The sequence below is a fragment of the Python bivittatus genome, unplaced genomic scaffold (assembly GCF_059951505.1).
Source record: "Python bivittatus isolate LINGU-HERP-01145 unplaced genomic scaffold, Pbiv_v1 ctg000480_np1212, whole genome shotgun sequence".
Taxonomy (NCBI): Eukaryota; Metazoa; Chordata; class Lepidosauria; order Squamata; family Pythonidae; genus Python; species Python bivittatus.
Window position 1 is genome coordinate 59,893,723 of NW_028277075.1, and position 22,143 is coordinate 59,915,865.

At 38.1% G+C, this 22,143-nt stretch overlaps 1 protein-coding gene and 1 long non-coding RNA gene across 3 annotated transcripts in view; one reads left to right on the forward strand and one right to left on the reverse strand.

Moving 5' to 3' along the window:
- Positions 1-22,143, forward strand: part of OSBPL5 (oxysterol binding protein like 5) — a 174,766-nt gene that overhangs the window by 12,892 nt on the left and 139,731 nt on the right. The window lies entirely within an intron of this gene.
- Positions 12,950-21,933, reverse strand: LOC148214985 (uncharacterized). The gene is made up of 3 exons (XR_015796900.1): positions 21,636-21,933; positions 15,141-15,239; positions 12,950-13,332 (listed from the first exon to the last, which is right to left on the reverse strand). It is a non-coding gene; the product is annotated as an uncharacterized LOC148214985 (long non-coding RNA).

Consider the following 22,143-nt stretch of genomic DNA (forward strand, 5'->3'; position numbering starts at 1 on the left):
CCACTTATCTGAGTAACTGGTTCCACTGTTGAACTGTTTTTACTGTTATAAATTGTTTCCCAACATTCAACAGAATCTACCTTTTTATAACTTTAAATGAGGAGTCAGTGTTCTACACCCTGGGATGATATGGCACAGTTCCTAATCTTCGGTGTGTAATATCTTTTCAACTACCTAAATAATTCTATTGTACACATACACACCCCTCCCAAGGCTGAACATTGCCCATTGCTTCCATCTGTCTTTGTAGGATTTAGTCCCATAATCAACTCAATTGCATTTCTCTGAAGCCATTCCAGTTTGTACGAATCCTTTTTAAAGTGTAGTATCCTAAACTAGACACAGTTCTCAAAATGGGATCATCTGACCAATGAAGAATATTGTGGAACTATTACTGGCTGTGATTTTTGCGTTTTTTGTCACAATACACTAACTCATACACTATTTATAATCAGTTACCATTTCGAGTTCTTTTTCATAAACACAAATAAGGTATTCTTTACCAGTGTGTTTGATTCCTAAATGAACAACTTAGCATCACTTTTAAATTTTCATTATATCATTTTTTTTTTTGCTTATTTCTCTATCAAGTTTGTTTTAAAATTTATTTTGGACTTGTAGGATACTAATTATTCCATTCAATTTTGAGTTATCTGCAGATCTGATAAGCATTCCCTCCACCTCCTCATCCAAGTAATTAAAAAAAGTGTTGAGGAATACAAGGCCCCAGAGTAAATGTTATAGTGCCCCAGCTTGATGAGGAACCAACTATATATTCACTTAACTGTCATGACATGCAGCTCACATTTAACTATTTTGCTAATCAGAATGTGTCAGACTACTTTGTTAAATGCTTTTCTGATATCAAGATATAGAGTCCCCTATTGTGGGGGAGATGGGCGGGGGAGAAATCCAATAAATAATAAGAATAAGAATAAGAATAAGAATAAGAATAAGAATAAGAATAAGAATAATAATAAGAATAATAATAATAATAATAATAATAATAAGAAGAAGAAGAAGAAGAAGAAGAAGAAGAAGAAGAAGAAGAAGAAGAAGAAGAAGAAGAAGAAGAAGAAGAAGAAGAAGAAGAAGAAGAAGAAGAAGAAGTCAACAGTATCCCTGCAGTCTATTAAGGATACGTTTTACAGGAATTGTTCTTTACAGATCCCTGCTTATTTGCCACCACATTGTTTTCAAGATGCTTACAGATCAATCTCTTTATGATCTCCTCTAGAATCATCCCAGGCATTGATGTGAGACTAACCCAGCTGTAGTTTTCCAGATCTTATTTTTCCTTCTTTTTCAAGATAAGGATGAATATTTGTTCTCTCCCTGTTGTCTAGCACTTCACCCATTCTGTAGGATACTTCAAAGAGGTTTAATCAGATTGTCAGGGAGTTTGTCCAGTACTCTACTTACCATTCATCTGGTCCTGGAGATTTAAAATTGCTCAAAATAAATATCTATTTTCTGACCGTGTTTCTATCAACTGCAATCCTGACCCCTCATTCTGTTCTTCATAATTGTCTAGTGGAACACAGTAATAACAGCCAAAATAATCCTTAGTTACGTCAATATATCAAAGACATCTTATGCATTATTTCTGATGGAACAGAATGACCTCTGAGCAATGAATAGGCTGTATAAAACATATTCTATGGACTGGATTATTTGCAGTTCTCATTAGAAATTTATTTTGCTTTCCACATAGGACCGTACTTAGCAATACACAATCTAATTTTACAATTGCCAGTCAGAGATAAATAAATAAAAGCCCACTGTACCTTAGGAGAGGCACACATTTAGAGACAATTCAGACTTACATGTAGATTACAGAGTGGTGCATCATTTGATGACTTACCATACTGACATCCTCCAAAAGCCTATGAATTACCTTAAATGAAAATTGTTCCCATTAGTAAGGGGGCATGAAAGTTTTATTCATGAAGATTAACTGGTGATACACACACAAGTCACTGCTTGACATTACAGTCGTTGAGTACCGATGATGGATCTGTGAACATACCCTCAAAAGTTTAAAGCAAGAACAATTGTTACCTCTTATTCTAAATCCAGGGCAGGACAAAAGATGCATTCAATTTCACCTCATCTGCAATCCCAATAATCCAAATATATCTATTGCCCTATTCAGCTGTTATCAAACTGGTTGCATTCATTACATGAGTCAGGCACTGATGATGCCTCCATTTATATATCCTCCTGGGGAAGCCAGTGTACATACTAAGATCCTTTCTGTACAGATATCCTGTCCCCACAGATGCTTGTCCCGTACTATATCACAGCATGCAAAGCCATCACTACTGACTGTACGACTGTATCCAGATTCATAAGACCTGAATAGAGCTATCTACATCTGTATATCAAGGCTGTGCAATGCTTCGGATTTTATTATTATTATTATCATTTATTTATTTATTTATTTATTTATTTATGCATTTATTTATTTACTTATTTGACTTGTCCCTGCCCATCTCCCCACAACGGGGGACTCTGGGCGGCTTACAACAAACTAAAATCGGCAATACATAATTAAAAGATTATAAAACCAAAGTACAAAGAGAAAGATAAAAAGGCTAAAAAATCCAAGAGGCTGATAGAGGCCACACCAGGTTGCTAAGGGGCCACCCAACCCCATTTTTGATATCCTTCCTCCCTGCCCCTGGCCAGATGGCAATTTATTGATTCAACAAGGTTATATAGCTGCCCATCTACCAAAGGGAGTTCTGGGCAGTGAACAAAAGGCCAACAAGTGTTTCAGAATGCATACAAGAATATGGTAAGACCTGGTGGCCATTTCTTAAATGTGCTTTGTCTTTGGATTCTACTGCAGCTCTGGAAGGCAGCTGTGGGATCCCTGAAAAAGACACCCTGCTTTAAGAAGCCGTTGACAGGTGCTATGGGAACTCCCCTGTGCCCTCTGAAGCATCTTTTGGCCTTTGACTCCAACGTGCTGTAACACAGGGTTATCCAAACTGTGTTCTGCAGTACCCTAGGATTTCATAAGATTTTTTTTTAAAGTTCACTTGAACACAGCTGATGTTTCTATAGCTTTGCTTCTTGATCAGGGATTCCAAGACATTAAAAAAAAAAAAAACCAACAGGTTCCACATCCTGAAAAAGTTTGAAAATGCCTGCTGTAGAACTCTACTAGTTAAGCACTTGAACATAGGGTGACACGGAGAGAAACAGCCAAGAACTAGGATCCTTTATAATAGGCTTCTTTTATGAGAAGTTGCTGAAAAGTAATATTTGGAGAAGCTGTACCATGTCCCTTCATTGTTAGAGATATACTGTAGTAGGTAGATTATCAATGCAACCTCACTGTCATGGTGTCAAGACTGGCATATCTTCCCAAGTGAATTCTACAAGGTTCCATCTTAAATGGCCTTCAATTCAGCTCCCGACATGGTTTTATTCAAAAAGCATTTTGAGGTCATAAGGATGGAAAGGCAGACTTAAAATTCTGCTTGGTTACATCTCCTATTAGCACACAGTTACCGTTAATATATCACTACTTTAAAAAAAAAATGATCTGGAGGGTTTTGGTTACTTTTTAATGTTGATGTTGATCTATGAAGTCTGGGGAAAGTTGTTTATCTGTACCCTTTATTTTATTTTTTCAAATATATTTTTATTATGAATTTTAATTACAATAGTAAAAACTAATGCAAACTAAATTTAGAGAAAGAGAAGAGAATGGAAAAAAGAATAAAAAATACAAGAAAAGAGAAAAAGAAAGAAGAAAAAGAAAAGAGATAATATAATAAAGAAAAAGAAATATATAAAGAAGTGACTTCTAATCTTCATCACAAGTATAAACAAATTTAATAACTCTTTACCCCCTATAAGTTTAAACAGATATCTCTTCATCCCATATCCCATCCCTTATCTATAAGCAAATCCATAAAACATCAACTTTTCAATCCTGGTGTCAGCAAAAAGTCCATGAAGGGTTGCCAGAACTTTACAAATAAAGGTCTTATTTTAACCTTGATCAAATAAACCAACTTTATATTCTTTCCTTTTACTTCTAACAGTCTTAATCTTTAATTCAATCAAACATTGTCATACGATTTGATTTCAATTTTTCTTTATCCCATTGCATAGATTTCTTCAAGGCTTTAACAAGCCTCTTTTGTAGATCCAATAAAAAAATTTTTTCCAGGTCATTCTCTTGGTTTATCATTTGTATTTCCCTTTTAATTTTTAAAACTTCAGCCAGTTTCTTTTGTATATCCAGTAAAGTGTCCCTTTTCAAATAATTCTCTTGGCATGTCATTTGTAGTTCCACATTCTGTACTTTCTCTATCTTATCAGATAAAATTTGTTCCACATCTGTCATTCTTTCATTAACATCTTTTAGTCTTTCCATAGAAGCAGACATCATTACTGACAGTGTTGATATTGTAGTTACTAACCTCTGGCTCCATTCTTCAAAGATCTCTAATGTTTCTGATGTTGTAATGTTTTGTATCATTTTGTAAGTCCCAGTATTAACTGACATCAGGCTGTGTATTTTTTTTCCTTCTGCTTAAAATCTTTAGTCCCCTCTAGTGTCCAGTTTCTAAAATCATTACTTATCTTTTGTTATGACTTGCAATTGCCAGGATAACCAAAACAAGTGTTTCCCACAAGAAGTTTCTTATTTTTTATAGTTAATTCCAAAATCTTATAGTAAAAGTCAATATTCCAAATTTCTCTGGACCCGTAATCTGTTTATAACTTTCATGAATCAAAATCTTATTTAGCTTTCTCCTGTTTATTTCAAATTCTTTAAGTTCTTAAGCTTGTAATTAATTTTTCTTTTGTTCAGAGTTGAACAAAACGCACCTGATGAAGAGTTTTCAAACCTGTCACTCTGAAAGTCTCTAATAGTGCATTGCAGATTGAGGGCATGAATTACTTTAGCTAAGTTCTTCTGCAAAGGCACCTTTGGCCATGACTTCCACCTGCTATTCCAGCAGTAGCCCTGAATCCAGAAAAAACCCCAAAGACTAGATTTAAATTACTTGATTCAGATAGCAGGGTTCTAAGCAAATTAAATGAGTAGTCCTGTTGACTTCAAAGGAGCATACTTCTGAGAAGAGCATCTTAAGTCTCTTAGCTCTTAGAAGGTCTGACAAGAAGTGTTGGGACCTACCAAAGATACTCTGTGTCATGAATATTTCCCAAGTGACAGACTACCAACGTAATATTTACCAACAGCCGCATTCTAAGACAGAGAAGGAAGGCCCAACCCAAACCCGTTTGAGCTACAGTAGTACCCTTGAGCAATGGATTCATAATATAGCAACCAAATTCTTACCTGAGGCAAACTGTACTATATAATATGTATCTTAGACATTACACCTACCCCTCTGGGCACGAATTTGTTTCTGTTACTAATTCTGTTACTAAGTGCACTAACATTTAAATGGTATGCAGTGTTCAATCTGAAGTCACCCTCCACATATTCTTATATTCAGAAATGAGATTAATAGGCATCATTCTGTTGCATTTGTGAGAGAGCCCGATGTAGCGCAGTTACTACTCACTAATTTAATTTGTCTAGGAATGAGAGATAATCAGGCCATTTTAAACTGGACAGGGGCACAAGGCATGGATGCCCATTATCCCCAGCTCTATTGTTTAGTGATGGAAGTGCTATTAGCCATACTTAGAATTAATCCCCAAGACCCTAGCCATTCATTTACATGAAAAAAAATGCATACAGTACTATAAACGTATTTGTTACTGGTCATTCACCATAATAAAGGATGGACTGATTGACCATATTTGCTGATGACACATAATTGAACTGACCCAACCCAGGACCTGCAAATCCTGAAATCAAGAAAGAACTCTTAACATTATAAAAACCTGTAGACAATGAAATAAGTCATTCAAAAACGAATACTTTGTGTATTAATACAGAATTCTTCAAAATGTGGGTTGTGAACCCCAGGAGAACCATGAGACAATGGGTAGAAGTTTGCTATAACTTTGCCTTCCTTGCAAGTCCTTTCCAATCAGCATTCTGTGTTTCTGTGTTTTTATACATTGTGTTGGCCTTTCAAAGGAGGAGTAATCATGCATGGAGGGCATGAGGCTTCTATGCAAATTCCTTACATTCACTTTACAGAGGGATTTATGATGAAGGGAAAAGGAAGATTGAGATGCTGCAGCAAGGAAGAAATGCAGGAGTGGAGGGATAGATTTATAAACACTAGGCTGGAAGGGACAAAGTAAATAGGCTGTGACTGTTATCTCACAGCAGCTGAACTGGGAGACAGAATGCCAAAAACAAAGCCTGGCAGTGTTTTGCAAGTTTCAGAAGTTTAAGAGAAGCTGATTTAACACAAGGAAACACCCTTTCCCCCTCCCCGCCCCCAGACTTTAGTGAATGAAAGTGGCTGTGTTCGAAATGAAACCCAAATTTCAGGAAATATGCACAAATAAAGTAAGCTCATTCCTCCCATTAAAAATATGGTTTTAAATTGGGGGTTGTTTGTTTATTTGCTTATTTCCAATAAAATTTATTTATTTTGTAAAGTTGTAAGGTTCTGTCATTGTCTTATTTGATAAATAAAATGTAATTATTAAAAGTGATATATTTATTTCTTGTTCAACCCTAGTCCCAATTAAATCATTAGTTTTATTCATGGGTAGGGTCACACAAATACATTTTTATCATTTTATGAGGGTCAAGGTATTGCAAAGTTTGAAACACCTCCCAGCTTAATACAAAAAGAACAAGAATTAATGCAAACACGTTAGGAAGCTCAGCTACAATCCTATTGCATAAAATTTATTTAATAGCATTTATAAATTGCCCCAATCTGACCAGTCTGGCAGTGGTATTTGGAAATAAGACTTATTACAGAAGTAAACCAAATCAAGAAATTACTTTTATAATAACTGGACTAAAATATCTGAGTATACCTAAATAACAGGTCCAAACAAAGCAGTCCAAGCTAAGCAAAATAGTCAGAGTTATAATGTCAATTTTTCCAAATTTTCATTTCTTTTCCTAATGTTACCAGTCTGGATCCTTAATCAAAAGTTTTTATAATGGAAATGCTGCTAATAGGTTTTATATGTAACAAGAAAAGATCACAATTATACAGTACCTCATGTGGCAATACAATTCTAAAGAAGACCTAGTCTACCCAAAGTTAAAACTATGTTATCATGTTACACAGTTATGCCAAATGAGGATATGTCTTTAATTGGATTCAAATGCGGTTTGGATAAAAATAGAGACAACTATTTTAGAATTTCACATTCAGGGTCAAATGGTTTCAACCATCAAAAATTAATTTCACCACTCTAAAGCTCAAAAAGTTGGCAGAATGAAATAAAAAAAAGGGCCCTTCTGATATTGCTATTAATATTCATTCCATCTTATCCCAGACACACAAATATTTACAATATAACCAGGGGGGAAAGATTATACCAGATTTTAGATTTATTTGCAAAGGAGAGAGACATAGAAATAAAGAACCTAGAACAAATTAGAATCTCTTAGCTCCAAGAAAAGTCCAAAATCAGACATGATGCAAACTTTTGGAAAAAAATGAGTCAATTAACTGGCTCTGCACAGAATATGAATCTTGAGGAATACAGTTCAGAAAGGGCTCAAAATCAGTAATATCCTACTAGCACATATAGAAGGAGATACACGTATTTGGTTGAGAAATACCATAAGATAGTTGGAAGACAGTGTAGATAAAGGAAACTTAACATCAGTATGCTTAAAAGAAACAACTCTTAAAACATTTTTTTAAAAGTAACTAACTAATCTATATATGCAGTGGTCTTGTGGCCACTGTTTTCATGATTATTTCAAGCATTGTAAGATTTTCTCCCGCACTAGTTCTTGCAATTCTAAACATTCTGAAGATGTACATTCCAACATAACATCATAATGTCTATTTGAGCTCCAGAGCTACTGATATAACACAGCACTGTTCTATGGGCAAATTACAACACATATTAGCAGAAAGATTTAATCATCAAAGAGTATTCCTAAGATAACCACAAGTTGTCATGTTCACTGAGATGCAGTTCCCTTTCTTTTCACAGCTGTAGAAAAATAGACTGCCATGATCCAACACATTAACATGTGCATGCACACACACAAACACACACACAGGGACGTATCTATATGTATATTTGAAAAGATGCTATCTGTAGATAACATGTGTAAAAAAGAGAATAGAAAACCGTGAGAGTCCAGCAAAAGGAGGATGTTGGGTATACAGAAGATACTGATTTTGGTTTGCTTATTTTAAATGTTCATACTGGTATTTTATACAGATTTGCTACAGTTTAATCAGTTAATAAAAACTTAATCTGAGAAAGAGAAAACAGTTGGATTTCTAAGTGTAGCAATACAGCGCTGAGCTGATGAAAAAAATGCAGGGTGGGAACATGTATTGCATGGAATTTGGATTCAAGCCATACTCCTTTCGGATTCATATTTAGACACTCTGTGGGTATATAAACAAATCTGCTGCTGAAAGACCTCTAGTACATAAGAAGGAATTTTCTAAGGCCTGGCTACTGGAAAGCTACTATTTAGTCTTTCCCCATCAGATTACACCATCTAGACCCCATCTTCCCATATTGTTATTCACAGAAATAAAAACAAAGGAGCCTGTCTACTCATTTTGATCTCTCCTTATTTTGACTTCAGTCACTGATATGCTGCAAACTTCAGCTTTTGACTCTGAGTTAGCAAGTTTGCATTGTTGCTGGTTAACATGTTTTGGTTTCCCTTCCCAAGAATGCAAGCATTAATCATTACAAATGGAGTGTGAAATGGAAACACGTGGGGGAGAGAGAAGGGTTTGAATGCATATTTTATTCGGAGCATGGCCAGATAAACATGTTTCAGAGCTTTCGCTAAGCAGAAGCTGGCAGTTCTTGAAATTGCTGATTCCCTGGCTTAAAGATGGCAAGAGATCCAATCAGAAAGAGATCCCTTTCTTGTCTGCTGAAAATATGTGGTTGATTTTAGAGCAAATAGATCTACTCAATTATGGCTCTATGGCACCTCAGCATATCGTGTGCTCTTCTAAGCTGCTTTCTTTTTGTAACTAAAAGAAAAATGAAACTGCCGTGATGTACGATTCCCAAGAACCCATGGGCTGCAGGCAGGGGAAAGGTTATACTTCTAACCTTCTAACTCTTCTTGACCCCTGTTTGCTTCTTCCCTTTTTGGTTCCACAGTCAAAGTCAAAACAAGAAAACAAAGACTGTTACCATCTGAACAAGTGTTGGAATAACAGTGATAAGATGATGCATCATAGGATGCAAACTAAGTGCTATATTCTAATTTCTGTTGTATTCATCCAGGATGCACTCCTAATCTAGCAGCTCTGTATTCATATTGCCTAGCAACCAGGTGGAGTCAAGAAAATTTGTGTAAGACTTTTTTTTTCTTTTTCCTTTTTGGTGCCCTATTTCCCTTCTGCAACAAGCTTGTCCTGATTTGGAACTGCTGGAATTCTACATTACTCTATTTACATACTGTTGTGTTGGTTTAAATTGCTTCATCCTATACTGTGGAATCTAGGAAATGTTGCCAAGTTTTGCATTCATTGGATTGAAATTAATTATTCAGAGATGTTAACAGAGAGGCTAATAAACAGCCATTCTGCTAGTCAAAGACATTTTATTAAAACAAAGATGACTTTGGAACCTTGGACTGAACCTCAGAAGGATCAGAAAAATGAATCAAGCTTTATATGCTTTAAGAACAGTGAGTGGCTTGAGAATTATTGTATCTTTCTGACACTTGACATTGGAACACTGAGTTAGGGATGTAATGTAAGTCTATAAAAGGGAAGAATAAGTGTGGCACAAATATACGGTAAAGAATCCTGGCAATATCTAGTTATAACGAAGCCAAGCATAGGAATAAGATTCCAAAAAGAGAAGAGAAGAGAAGAGAAGAGAAGAGAAGAGAAGAGAAGAGAAGAGAAGAGAAGAGAAGAGAAGAGAAGAGAAGAGGAGAGGAGAGGATTTGGAAACAAAACTTTCCTATGGATCAATATCCATTCATTTTAGATGAAATTGCGCTCCCCCTGAAAAAGACTGGTTCATGACTTGAGGGCCCTCCTGAACTTCTGGTTCCCACCCAAACAGCAGGTATTAGCTGTGGCCAAGGGGGCTTTTATCCAGCTCCAGCTGATGAGCCAGCTAAGACCATATTTGTATCAGAATGCCTTGATGCCCCAGTCACCACCTGATTGGATTATTGCAACACACTCTACACACTCTGTGAGGGGCTGCTTTAGAGACAACTCCGAAGCTGAAGTCAATGCACAATGTGGCAGCTGGGACTGGCAGAACAACGTCACCCATGTAGAACATCACTGATTTTAAAGTCACTGCACTGGTTGCCAGTAGCCTTCCAGGTCCAGTTCCAAGTGTTGCTTGTTAACTTTAAAGTTCTGTATGGTAGAGCTCTGGGATATATCAGGTGTGATGGAATGTATCTATGAGCAGGAGAGTGATGTGGGAGAACAAGGCTATCAGGAAGGAGGGGTGGCATTCCAGCAGGAGAAAGGAGGCAACAGACAACACAGTCTGCAGGCGGAGCATGAGACGAGTAAGAGGTTCAGGATAGCCACTCCCTAGAATCTCCCAGGGTATATCCACTAGTTGCTATAGTATAGATTTAGTCTGGCAAGATTCTGTCTATAAGGTGTAGGCAAATAAAGGAACTGTACTAGACTGGACTGTTTCATTATTGGGCTGGGCCTGACATCAGGCAACACCTTACCAAAATGGAATCTCCCCATTCAAGTTGGATCATTGACAGAAGTCTTGTTGAGAGTTCCCCCTCCTGCAAGAACTACACAAAAGGTGGACCAGACAACAGGCCTTTTCTGTGGTAGTCCCCACACTTTGGAATACTTCCAGAGGTAAGTGCAGCCCCTACCCTGTGCCGACCGGTTCAGTAGTGGTGTGCAGTGTGGCAGGCAGGGCCGGGCGGTGGGGGCAGCTGGCAGCAGCAGATAGGTGGTTGGCCAAAAGGTGGTGGTAAATGTGGATGGACTCGAGTGGGCCCTAAATTTGTTTATGTGAACGTGGAAGCACTGCAACAGCCAGAACTTTGAAGACGAGTTGTAAGTCCCTTTGTTCAGCACCGTCATAACTTTGAACAGTCATGGAACAAATGGATATTAAGCGAGAACTGTCTGTTCACTTAACCCTTATCCATCTACCTCTATTCTATTATTCTTATGTAGAGGTCCCAGACCCATTCTACTGTTCTCTCTTGAAGTGGTTCTCTACCATCTCTTTCTTGTCCCCTTTTATCTCCCTGATGGCAGTCTTAGCAGCCATTAGGGTAGCTGCTCTGCATGCCAGTTATGAACACAACTGGAAAGCTGCTGGTTGCTTGGCAATCCAAATGGGGGTGGGAAAGGAAAAAAAAGACCAATCATTCCTTTTTTCCCACTTCCCATTCTTCTTGCTTTATCTGCAGGGAGTTGGCTGGCATATAAATTTAATAATAATATATTTAAATAATAATAATAACAACAACAACAACAACAATCTGCTCTTGGGACACACCCTGTCACTCCTGAGCATTTTTTTGCTCTTCAATGGTCACCTTCAAGACTGTTTTCTCCTCCCCAATCTAACGTCTGGGATACTTATGAGGGCAATCTGCTCTGTGAACATCTCTTGTCCCCCTGCCTCCAAACAACTTTGGACTTTTTATTTTTGGATTCTTGTTTCTTCTTTTGCCTTTTTCCTGCTGCCTTTTCTTTCATTTTCTCCTTTTCCTTACTAGCCTTCACCATAGCACCGTACTTTGAATCTCAAGTGCTACAGCTTTCCCTTCTGAGGTGGTGAGGTGCCTGCTTTAAAGGTGTCACCCCTTCCCTTCCCTTCCCTTCCCTTCCCTTCCCTTCCCTTCCCTTCCCTTCCCTTCCCTTCCCTTCCCTTCCCTATACCTCCATGCAGAATATGTGAGAGATGGGATAGGTAGCTTTGCTGCCTCAGCCATCATCCCACACAGTTCTTCACATCTAATCACCCAATTGATTTGATGGGTTGAATCAAATCAGATGCCTTTGAACTGATTTGAAGGCTAATAGAGTTTTGCCTATGCAGACACACACTTTATCCAACTCCATCTTTTAACCGATTTGACAGTTCAAATTGATTATTTAAATTGGCTCATATTGCAACTTAGAATGAAGCCTTAGCTGATTCACACACACCATCAGGAAACTCCTTTCTAAAGTAACTATTTCACCAGGATTACAAGTACAGCTATATGTGTAAAGGATCTCAGCCTTAAAAGAGACTTGTTTTTAAGCATATATGACTAATACTGTAATTGTCTTAGATCATGAATAAGCACTGGATGCTTGTGGGCATCAATAGGTCTTGCTAGCTACCAGGCTCACTGTCCCACCTGACTTTTTCTCTTTTAACTTAAAAAATTGAATGGGAAACTGGTATGCTTCAAAGCAAAATGAGCTTCCAACAGTAATTTCCAAAACTGCTCTGGGATGCCCAGCGGCCTCATAAAGGCTCCATTGCTGTGCTATTAAAATAAAAATGGTGGACAGCTGAAGCCCAGTGTTTTACTTGTAAAGTAAGCAAGCAGAGATGGTATGAATCAGGCCACTAATTTGCCTTCTAGTAAAGGGGTCTTTGTGACTTGGCTTGCCCGCCATGCCAGCCATCTTTTAATGTACAAAGCTACTGTAGCGGCTAATACCACTTGCTCTCAAAATTCCAGATACGTTTATTATCCTAAAAACATTTCCCTACCTTTGCATTAGTCACCATTCATTTTAAAGTCGAAATAGCTAGGATGAATTGTATGTGCTTGAATCCACAATAAGAAGTGCCGTTCGAAGGTTGGCAAGATGATTGAGCATAAGCAGAGGTCAGTAAGGGCTAAGCAGTCGTGACTTTATTAACTCTGTTTACCATGGGATGGCAAAAGTGTTGACAGAATTCTACGCTGGCTGTTTTGGTTCCCAAGAGAGCAGCAACCTTATCCTTTTTTCTCCTATTAGTCATACATTCCAAAAATAACCTAGCTGCTATCTTCCGAGAAGCATTATGTATTCTGCTCTCTTTCTAATGTTACGGGCTTGGATCCGTACTGGTACAGAACCAATTACAACAAAAGAAATTACGCACACTGAATACTCTGCAGAAAGGGAAGATAATAAGAAGGTAACATCAGGATCCAGGATCTGAGTGAGTGGAAGAGTTTGGGTGCTAGAGCTGGCATCCGCCACCTGGGATAGGAATGATTCTTCTTAGCAGGCCCAGACAGTATTGCATCTGTAGAAATAATTGAAACTCTGTGAACCATTGACTGTCTATGTTCATTTCCTTTTTCCATGCCCTACAATTCCATGCCCCACCTCTGCCGGCAGCAACCTAGGTTCCTAAGAAGAGACAGCTAGTAATTACAGCCACAAAATTGTGCCTGCAACTCCTGATGAAGTGAATAAGAGTTACTTTCAGATTAAAAGTGGAGAGACTTGTGAAGAACCCCAAGATGGGGACCCTGTGGCTCTCCTACATTTCCCAGTGGCCCTTCCCATTGTTCCTGCTGGCTCAATCTGCTGGGATTGGTAATTCAACAACTGAGACCCACAGTTTCTCCATCCCTGCTTAATTCTTTGGACTGTTTGAAGACCTCTGCATATACTGTGCCAGTGATTTTTGTGAAAATATTGTAACAGGAATTTTTCAGAAGGGCCAGATGTTATAAATTTCCAGTTGTAATATATTCATGTTTTCTTTCAATGCTTTCTGTATTTTCCTGCAACAAATGAGAGAAAGATGGCATAGCAGATCTTTGGACTAGGAGAGTTGTCCTTCTGGTATTAATCTAAGCCAGTATTCATTATTCCCACATAACATATGGGTGTCCAAAACTGAATGAAACCAAGTCCATGGACAATATAAGATTCAGATTAAAGATTTTTCTGGACATAGTTTACTGTCTTTACCATTAGATCATAAAAATGTGACAATGAAATACTTTATGAAACATAAAGATTGATGGGATGTACTGATTCCAAGATAACAGGACTACTTTCTTGGAAGTAATGCAGCAAAAGAAGTTGAGATATTAGTAGCAGTAAAAAAAGTATTTATTTGATTTTAGCCTACTGCAATCAGTCAATTCTCAGCAGGTTACAATAAATACAGTATTTCATAATAAATCATCCACAGTATCAATCAACTAAAATAGTCCAAAGTTAAAATAACAAAATAACACCAAAAATGTAAGACAAGAAGAAATATTAATAACGATAATGATAATAAAATAACTAGATGGTCACATTCAGATTAATTGTCACGTTCAATTATTAAACAATTCTGTTTTTAATAATTTCCTAAAACCTAGTAAGTTAGGGGCTTCTTGAATTTCATGGGGGAGTGTATCAAAGTGTCAGTGCCACAGCAAAGGAACAACACCTGGGAGCCTTCATTCACCTTACTTCACCAAAGTGGGGAACTGCTAACAGGTGCTTCCAAGAACTTCACAATGGGCAGGTCAAAACTGAGTAGAGGAGACCATCCTGGAGATACCATGATGCCAAGATCAAAACCAATATTTTGAATTGCACACAGAAGTGAAAAGACAGCACTGGGCCATGTGCTCTTGTCACTGTGTATACACAAATAATTAGGCTGCTGCATTCTGGACTAATTGAAACTTCAGGGTAGTTTTCAAAAGCAGCCCCACATAGAGCACATTGAAGTAGTGATAAGGGCATAAGTCACTGTGGCCAGATACTCTTGTCCCAGGTAAGACTGTAACTATTGCATCAGCCAATAGTTGGACATACTCACCTGGCTGTGGCTTCTACCTGCCCACCTAGCAGGATCCATAAATCCAGGAAGATCCCATGTTCTGGACTGTCAGTCCTTTGGGATCAGATCTCCACTGGAAGACTGGAACTATATTGAGACAGGCTATAATAATAGAATCTTGAAAACCTGATGTTGTGCTTTACTCCCCCTTCTTCTTATACTCAAGTGAATCAGGGAGGAGCCTGCCTGAGTCTTTTCCAAATATTTTCCCAGGAGTTAAGGAATGTTTCAACCCTCTTTGCTTATATAAGGGTTCTTACCTTTTACCCTCAGGGTCATCTCCCTGATTCTCCACCAGAACCTGCTCTTTCAGGAGCAGTGCCACCCCATCAAGAGACACAACTGGAGGCACCAGGAACCTGCAATGGACATTATTAGTATTAGTAGTACTAGTATTATTTGTAGCTAAGAGTTTATTCCGCCACATGCAAAAACAGTTTATTACGCAAATCAAAGCAAAAATAATATTAAAATCCCTCTCCTTCCTCCATGAATGAGTCGTAGTTGCCCTACAGCCTAGGTTGCTATAATTAATAGTGTAAAGTTTCTTGTCCTTGGGATTTTCCAAATTGTAATTAACAATAGTTGTGATGCTTCTATTTCTATATAGAAAACTCTGATAGTATGATGGCATGAATATTAATTATGTCAGTCAAGAAAATACTTAAACTGATCCCAGGAGAAAAGGAAAAGTTGTATTATGTAAGAATAAAAGGTATGAAACATGTCATAATGTAGGACAGATCACTTGATTACCTATTTAAAGAAGGACAAAGGAAGTTATAATGTATATAAATAATTAACAAATAATGATTAGAAGTATTGCCAGCTACTCTTATATGTTTATAATGCTCTATCTACATCTATATTTGGGCACAAGGCTGTACCAGATTACAGAGTAAGGGACAGAGAGTTTTCTTAAGGTCAGCATGTTTACTACTCTACTACTACTGTTTTACATCTCTCATCGGAGTTTTATTTGCAGTAATTCTAAGTCCAGAAATCAAACAGTTTCAAATGGTGTGATAAATCAGAATTACCGTGGGCATCTGGAGGAAGTGCTTTTAAACTATCAGGTTTAGAAAGACAATGGAAATTAGGCAGAATATTATCAATTTACACTGCCAAATGTAAATAGATCTTAGTGCAGTGTAGTATAATACAAAATACTAAGTTTAGTGCCATATGTGAGCCTAGTCTATAAATGATACCCAGTTTATATGAAAAAAGAAAGAAATGTTAGTAAGATGCTATAGTCATTCAATATTCTAGCTGAGATAATTCATTCTCTTAACCAGTTGACAGAATTTGCAGGCAAGTTATTTTCACATACTATAATACCAAATACAGTTTCCAGAGCATAGATGTATTGATTTTTCAAGTTTTATAAGATCAGCTGCAATGTTTTGCATGTTTGTAAAATTTTGTATGGCTTAGCACACCAGAACCATACAGAGTACTTATTCTGACTGCTACTCTTTTATTTTAACATTAAAATTGTTCTAACATCTTAGAAAGGACAGGCTTGTGTAATTCTCAAGAGAGAGCTGTTCTCTTTTGGGATACTGACTGTTGTTTGTGACTTTTTTCTTCATTCTTTTAATTACATGAGAGACCTGTAGCAACTTTGCAATTAGGAGACCAATGTAATAGTGCCACTGCCTGTTTTCTGAACTGTAAAATAAACTGTAAAATCCAGCTACCTAGGATAGGATTTCATTTCACTTGTGAGATCAGAAGAGGCACAACTTCTGACACCTTTCACCAAGAGCCCCGTTCGCTGAATGATGCCTTTAAGCATTTTAGCCAATCGGTTCATCCGAAAGCATTTAAAGGTAGAAACACAAGATTCGTATTTCATTCAGGACTGCACGTGGATGCGCTAGGAATGGGAAGCTCTTGTATTCATCACTTGCTTGACTGAGGAAATGATTGTTCTTTTCAGTTGTGCAAACAAGTCTAAAGTATTTTAGTTACTGGACAGTATCCTTTTATTGTTTAATCGATATAGGTTTGATTGCAGAGGTCTCATTATGTCCGTTACCTTGATACAAGTGAAGTATTAAGTTTGATTTAGCTTTACAGGGTCTCATCTATTTCTGCAGTCCTAGCTGGCTTTCTTTTTCACTTTTTCATATATTGTGTATGTGTTATCCCAGTACAGAGGGAAAAAATTACAGTAATTAATTTTATCATATCTCTAAAATTTCCCATTGATTAGATTTTCATAGCTAAACTTAAAAAATTCAGGAGTCAAATTAATAAAGTCAAACTAGATTGTGCAGGTGACTATCTATATAAGATTAGTGTGTAGATACAGAATATAACATTCTTGTCTCAAAATTAGTTTTGTATAGAAAGCACTTTCAAATCAAACAGAATAATTTTAAACCATATTTTTATATTTGAACACTTGTAAATCAGACGGCCAACTTCTTTTTACTGATCGCTTCCAGTACTTTTAATACAGTTGGATCCTCAGATGCGATCAGATTTATTTTTTATTAAAAAAAAAACATAATCGGTTTCCATAGAATGTATTACTATCTCATGTGTATTTACCATGATTTGCAGAGCTTAGCAAAATGTCTGAACAGACTAGTTTAAGAAAGACTGGCAACTCTGTTCAGAAACCATCAGAAGTCAAATGTGGTGGTTTATTTTCAGAATGTCTCAGAAAATATAATTCTTAACCTTAGCCACGTGATACTCTTTGGTCTTGTGATGGGGGGGTCCATAGGAGGGGGTCAAAAAAGTCAAGATAGTGACTGCAATGCACATAAAAATGGACGAGGCTTTGATTGTGCCATGGTGGCTGGCTTCTTGACTTGTTTATTACTCTAGCAGACACCCCCTGCTTGTTTGGATCTGTCTTTGCAAAACTACTTCTGTTCTTTTATTGGATTAATAAGACATTTTACTTTCGATTGTTTGTTTCGATTACTAGTTACTCTGCAAGCACTTTCTGCGCAGATCAGCCCTTTGGCTGCCAACGCGTAAGCAAAACTTATCTTTTTGTCCCAGGAACTCAGATGAGCATTTTAAGGACATCAGGCCCTCCTGTAGAATTCATATATGCATCTGGTCTACTCCCAAATGGCCAGAAAGATAAGGAGACTGAAATGCAAAGGCCAAAAGGAAAAAAGAGTTGTATTTTGCAGAGGAGACAAAACCTTTCATGCAGGAAGGGAGTTTTGCTGCAAATGTTTATACTGAGCCCAGAGAAATAGTACTGTATGTGGCTACTCTCTGCAGATCATGCAAATAGATGTAGGGTTTCCCCCCCTCCATTGGCAGCTTCATTTGTTAATCATGGATAAATGTGCAGCTGGCAGTCAACATTTCCAGTTTCTTTCTCAACCTCATGTTACAATGTTTAGTAGTAAGAGCACCATACAGCATGACCTTCTCTGTTTTAGCATTACAGGGTTCCAGGTATGATCTTAAGCTTGTTCTACTGTTATCTGTGCATCTAGTGGAGGATGTGAGAATGTCGGAGCTAATCTAGGCAATACGTGTAAATGTATTTCTACTCGATGCAGAATGCTTTCCAGGCAGCCTCCAAGCAAATTATTGACCATGACTGGATCTCCCATTGCTTGAGGCAGTGCTCCCAGATTGGATTATTCTTCAAAATTATATTTAAATTATGTGCAGGAGCCAAGCTATACTAATGATTGGTATTGTGATGGCTTACTCAGGTAGTATACAACACATTCCCTGAGTTGTTTTCTTGCATTATTTCTCTATACTGATATAGCTATATCAACATCTTGCCATCTTTTATGTTTATTCTTCATTGATTTTATTGTAATTTCTTTGATTGTTGTGAGCCACCCAGAGCCGGGTGGCATTCAAGTTTTAAAAATTATTATTATTACTATTATATTTTATTTGTTTTGCAGGCTCTTCTATAACAGCTTTTGAGGTTTCCCTGCACTGATAATTTTTGTATATTGCAGCACGAACCCACACTGCAATGAGTCAAGAAGCTGTTGTGATCCACAGGAATGCCATCTGTGGCACTGTGGAATTCAGGCTTCTCCCTGGTTTTCTAGGAGCAGTGAAACAGGCTGGAAAAGGCCAGAGTGCAGGTGAAGATACTCATTAATAGAGCCAATTTGCACGTTAGTGCATTCAGTCTTCTTAACTGCATGAGAGTGAGTTTTCAAAGAAGGTTTATTTTGGGATCACTAGGGCATTCTCAAGTAACCATTCAGCAGGCTCTAAACTGCTGAACTAAAATAAACTAAAGACTTATCTGACCCTGCAAACCATATGATAGAGCCCTCAAAGAAATGCTGTGAGGCATTTGTGAGGCATATCAAAAGTAAAATAGCTCAACTTCATGCTGATTTGAATGCTGCTTTTGATACAATATATGTACTATGGTAGCCATTGGTCTAATTGAACAAGACAATTTTCAGTTTATGAAGCCTCAGGGCCTTGACAAAATGGTTGTGGCTATTCAACCTATTACATGATCCGTTGACCTCTGTCCATCTTGGCTTATTAAATCAGCCAAGGGGCACTGACTGGATGGAGATGGGAGTGGTGACATCCATTTCTGAAGAATCCCTTCCTGGATTGAAAGGATTTAATCAATTATTTCCTAGTCACAAATACCCCTGGGTCTTGAGAGGGTAGTGCCTACGTAGCTGTGTATGGTCTTGGAAAACACTATCTGTCTTGGTCTTTTTCAGTTTGGATTTGGGGTGGTTTGGGGACAGAATCATGTGTGGGTTGCCTCGACAAAGGGAAAGAGATCGAGAGGGAGTGGGGTTCTATTGGCCCTGTTTGATCTCTCAATACCTTCTAATACTGTCAGCCATGGTTTTTCCCTGGACCATCTCCATAAGTTGGAAGCAATGGGCATTCTGTTGCAGTGACTCTACTCATAATTATGGAGGTGATCTCAAAAAGTAATGTTAGGTTACTGTGCCCCTTACTCTGATGCTACAAAGCACTGTTTTGCTATTTAATATCTACATGAAGGTACTATTTTGTCCCCAGTGCCGTTTAATAGTTATATGGAATGTATAGGAACCTTGTTTGGTGGGGCTAGGTGTTATCAGTATATTGATGATACTCAGCTGTTCTTTTATAACATTTGAATCTTCTAAACTAGTGCCTGGGTACAATAACTGGAAAGTTTACTTATTCTAAATGGGGCTGTATTCCCTCCGAAAAAACAGATTATGTTGTTTGGGGGTAATCCTAAATTCATCATTGTCATTAAAAGCAGAAATTATTTCTGGGTAAATAACTTTGCATTTTTTATTTCTAAATATTCAGTATACTTAGTAATCTGAAAATGGCACCACTAAACAGGGATGAATCCACTAGAGGCTAAGACGCCTGCATAAATAGACTGCATTTTGGAGCAAAGCAACCTGGGCAGGATCTACGTAGTGTGTAGCTCCACAGTGGCAGTAGAATGCGTATGAAAATCAGTACAAGAAAATATCCTCAGTGTTGGGACTAGGCAAAGGCATCTGGTACCTTTTAAGTGTTTTGTTGTTTAATCCCCATCAATTTCAGCTAGCATGTTCCGTTCTAAGGGATTATGGGTTCTGTAGTCCAAAGCATCTGGAAGACACCAGATTACTTATTACTAACCTAAAGAGGGATACGAATCATGTCTTGTAACTGTTGGAAAGGTGAGATCTTCAAAAGGCCAAATGGTTTTGAGTGCCGGTGTGGGTCTTCCGGGCTGTGTGGCCGTGTTCTGGAAGTTTTGTTTCCTAACGTTTTGCCAGCATCTGTGACTGGCATCTTCAGAGGGCAGGAGCACAGACAGGAGTAGTTCTCTCTGTGCCCAGGATGATGAAATACCCACAAAAAGGGTCACATCACCCTGGGCACAGAGAGAACTGCTCCTGTCTGTGCTCCTGCCCTCTGAAGATGCCGGTCACAGATGCTGGCAAAACATTAGGAAACAAAACTTCCAGAACATGGCCACACAGCCCGGAAGACCCACAGCAGCCATCGTATTCTGGCCGTGAAAGCCTTCGACAATACATAGGTTTTGAGTGCAATAGGGATCGTAGATGCCGTTGTGTTTTTTTCTGTTCAATTTTCTCTCTGCAAATAGGCTGAGGTTCCAAACATGATTCCTTTGCTCCTGCACAGTTCATGTGATTAAAACAAAAGAAACCAGTCCTTTTCTGTCTATAATTTCCAAGAGAGGGGAGCAGAGATTGCAGGTGCCACTGTGGGTGGTGATGATGCAAGTTAGAAAGAACTGGGATTTTCTGCTTTTTTGTGGTCGTTTGAGTTTGGACTTTGGTTTTATAACTTATATTAAGCCTATTTTAGAGCAGAGATGGCATTTGCTGTATGTTTCCCACTTCAAAATGACAAGAAACCATGTCACCAGCTTTTTATAACTGTGACCAGTGTTGGGAGCCACATAAAGGGATTTGGGGCAGCATGCAATCCTGGAAGACTGAGGTTATTCATAGTTATATAAGATGAATTTATTTGAGCATCCAATCTAGTTGATTTTGTATTCCCTTTTCCTCAGATTTCAAAACGCTAATACAACACTAACCACCTTGGTTTTCTTGCTACTTATGTAAGTAGCATGCAACTTCTCCTAGCAGACTCCCCAAAGGAAAATGATGATGTTGCAACCTGGAAGCATCATGCAATACATAAACAGACCCGCCTCTGCAATCCAAGACACTTGTGAAGCTGTACGTGCAATTATGGGACTTAAAAAAGCAAAACCAATCTTGAAATTGCAGACTTACCTATTGCTTGTCCTGCATTTGCAATGCTATAAGTAGCGGGAATTTCTAAATTAGCTTTTCTCATGCACAGGGGAGATAGATTTGGTTGAAGACAGCATGAGGTTAGATTGTCCTGTCTCTCTTTTGCTCTGGATGATAGACAATCCAGATCTGGTAGTCCTAGGCAAATGGCCTGGAATTTGAGAAGGGAGGGTTTTCACTTTTTTCCTCCCATGTGTTTCCGCACTATTTCTTTCACCTTGTATTTTTTCCTTTCCGGAAAAAATCCACGAGGAGAGAAAGAAACCTGAAGGGCTGCACAATGCCTTTTCCTCTGATAATGTTCGAAATTCTATCCAGAAGCCTTCCAGGCGGAATTCCAAACAGTATCAGGGAAACACCCTCGATAAAGCATTCTCGAGCTTTGCAGCGCCACCTCCTTCTCCCACAATTGTCCAACAGGCGTGAGGCGTTTAATCTGCATTGCCTCTCCGCGCCTCCCGAAGCGGTGCTTCAGAGAGGGACTTCC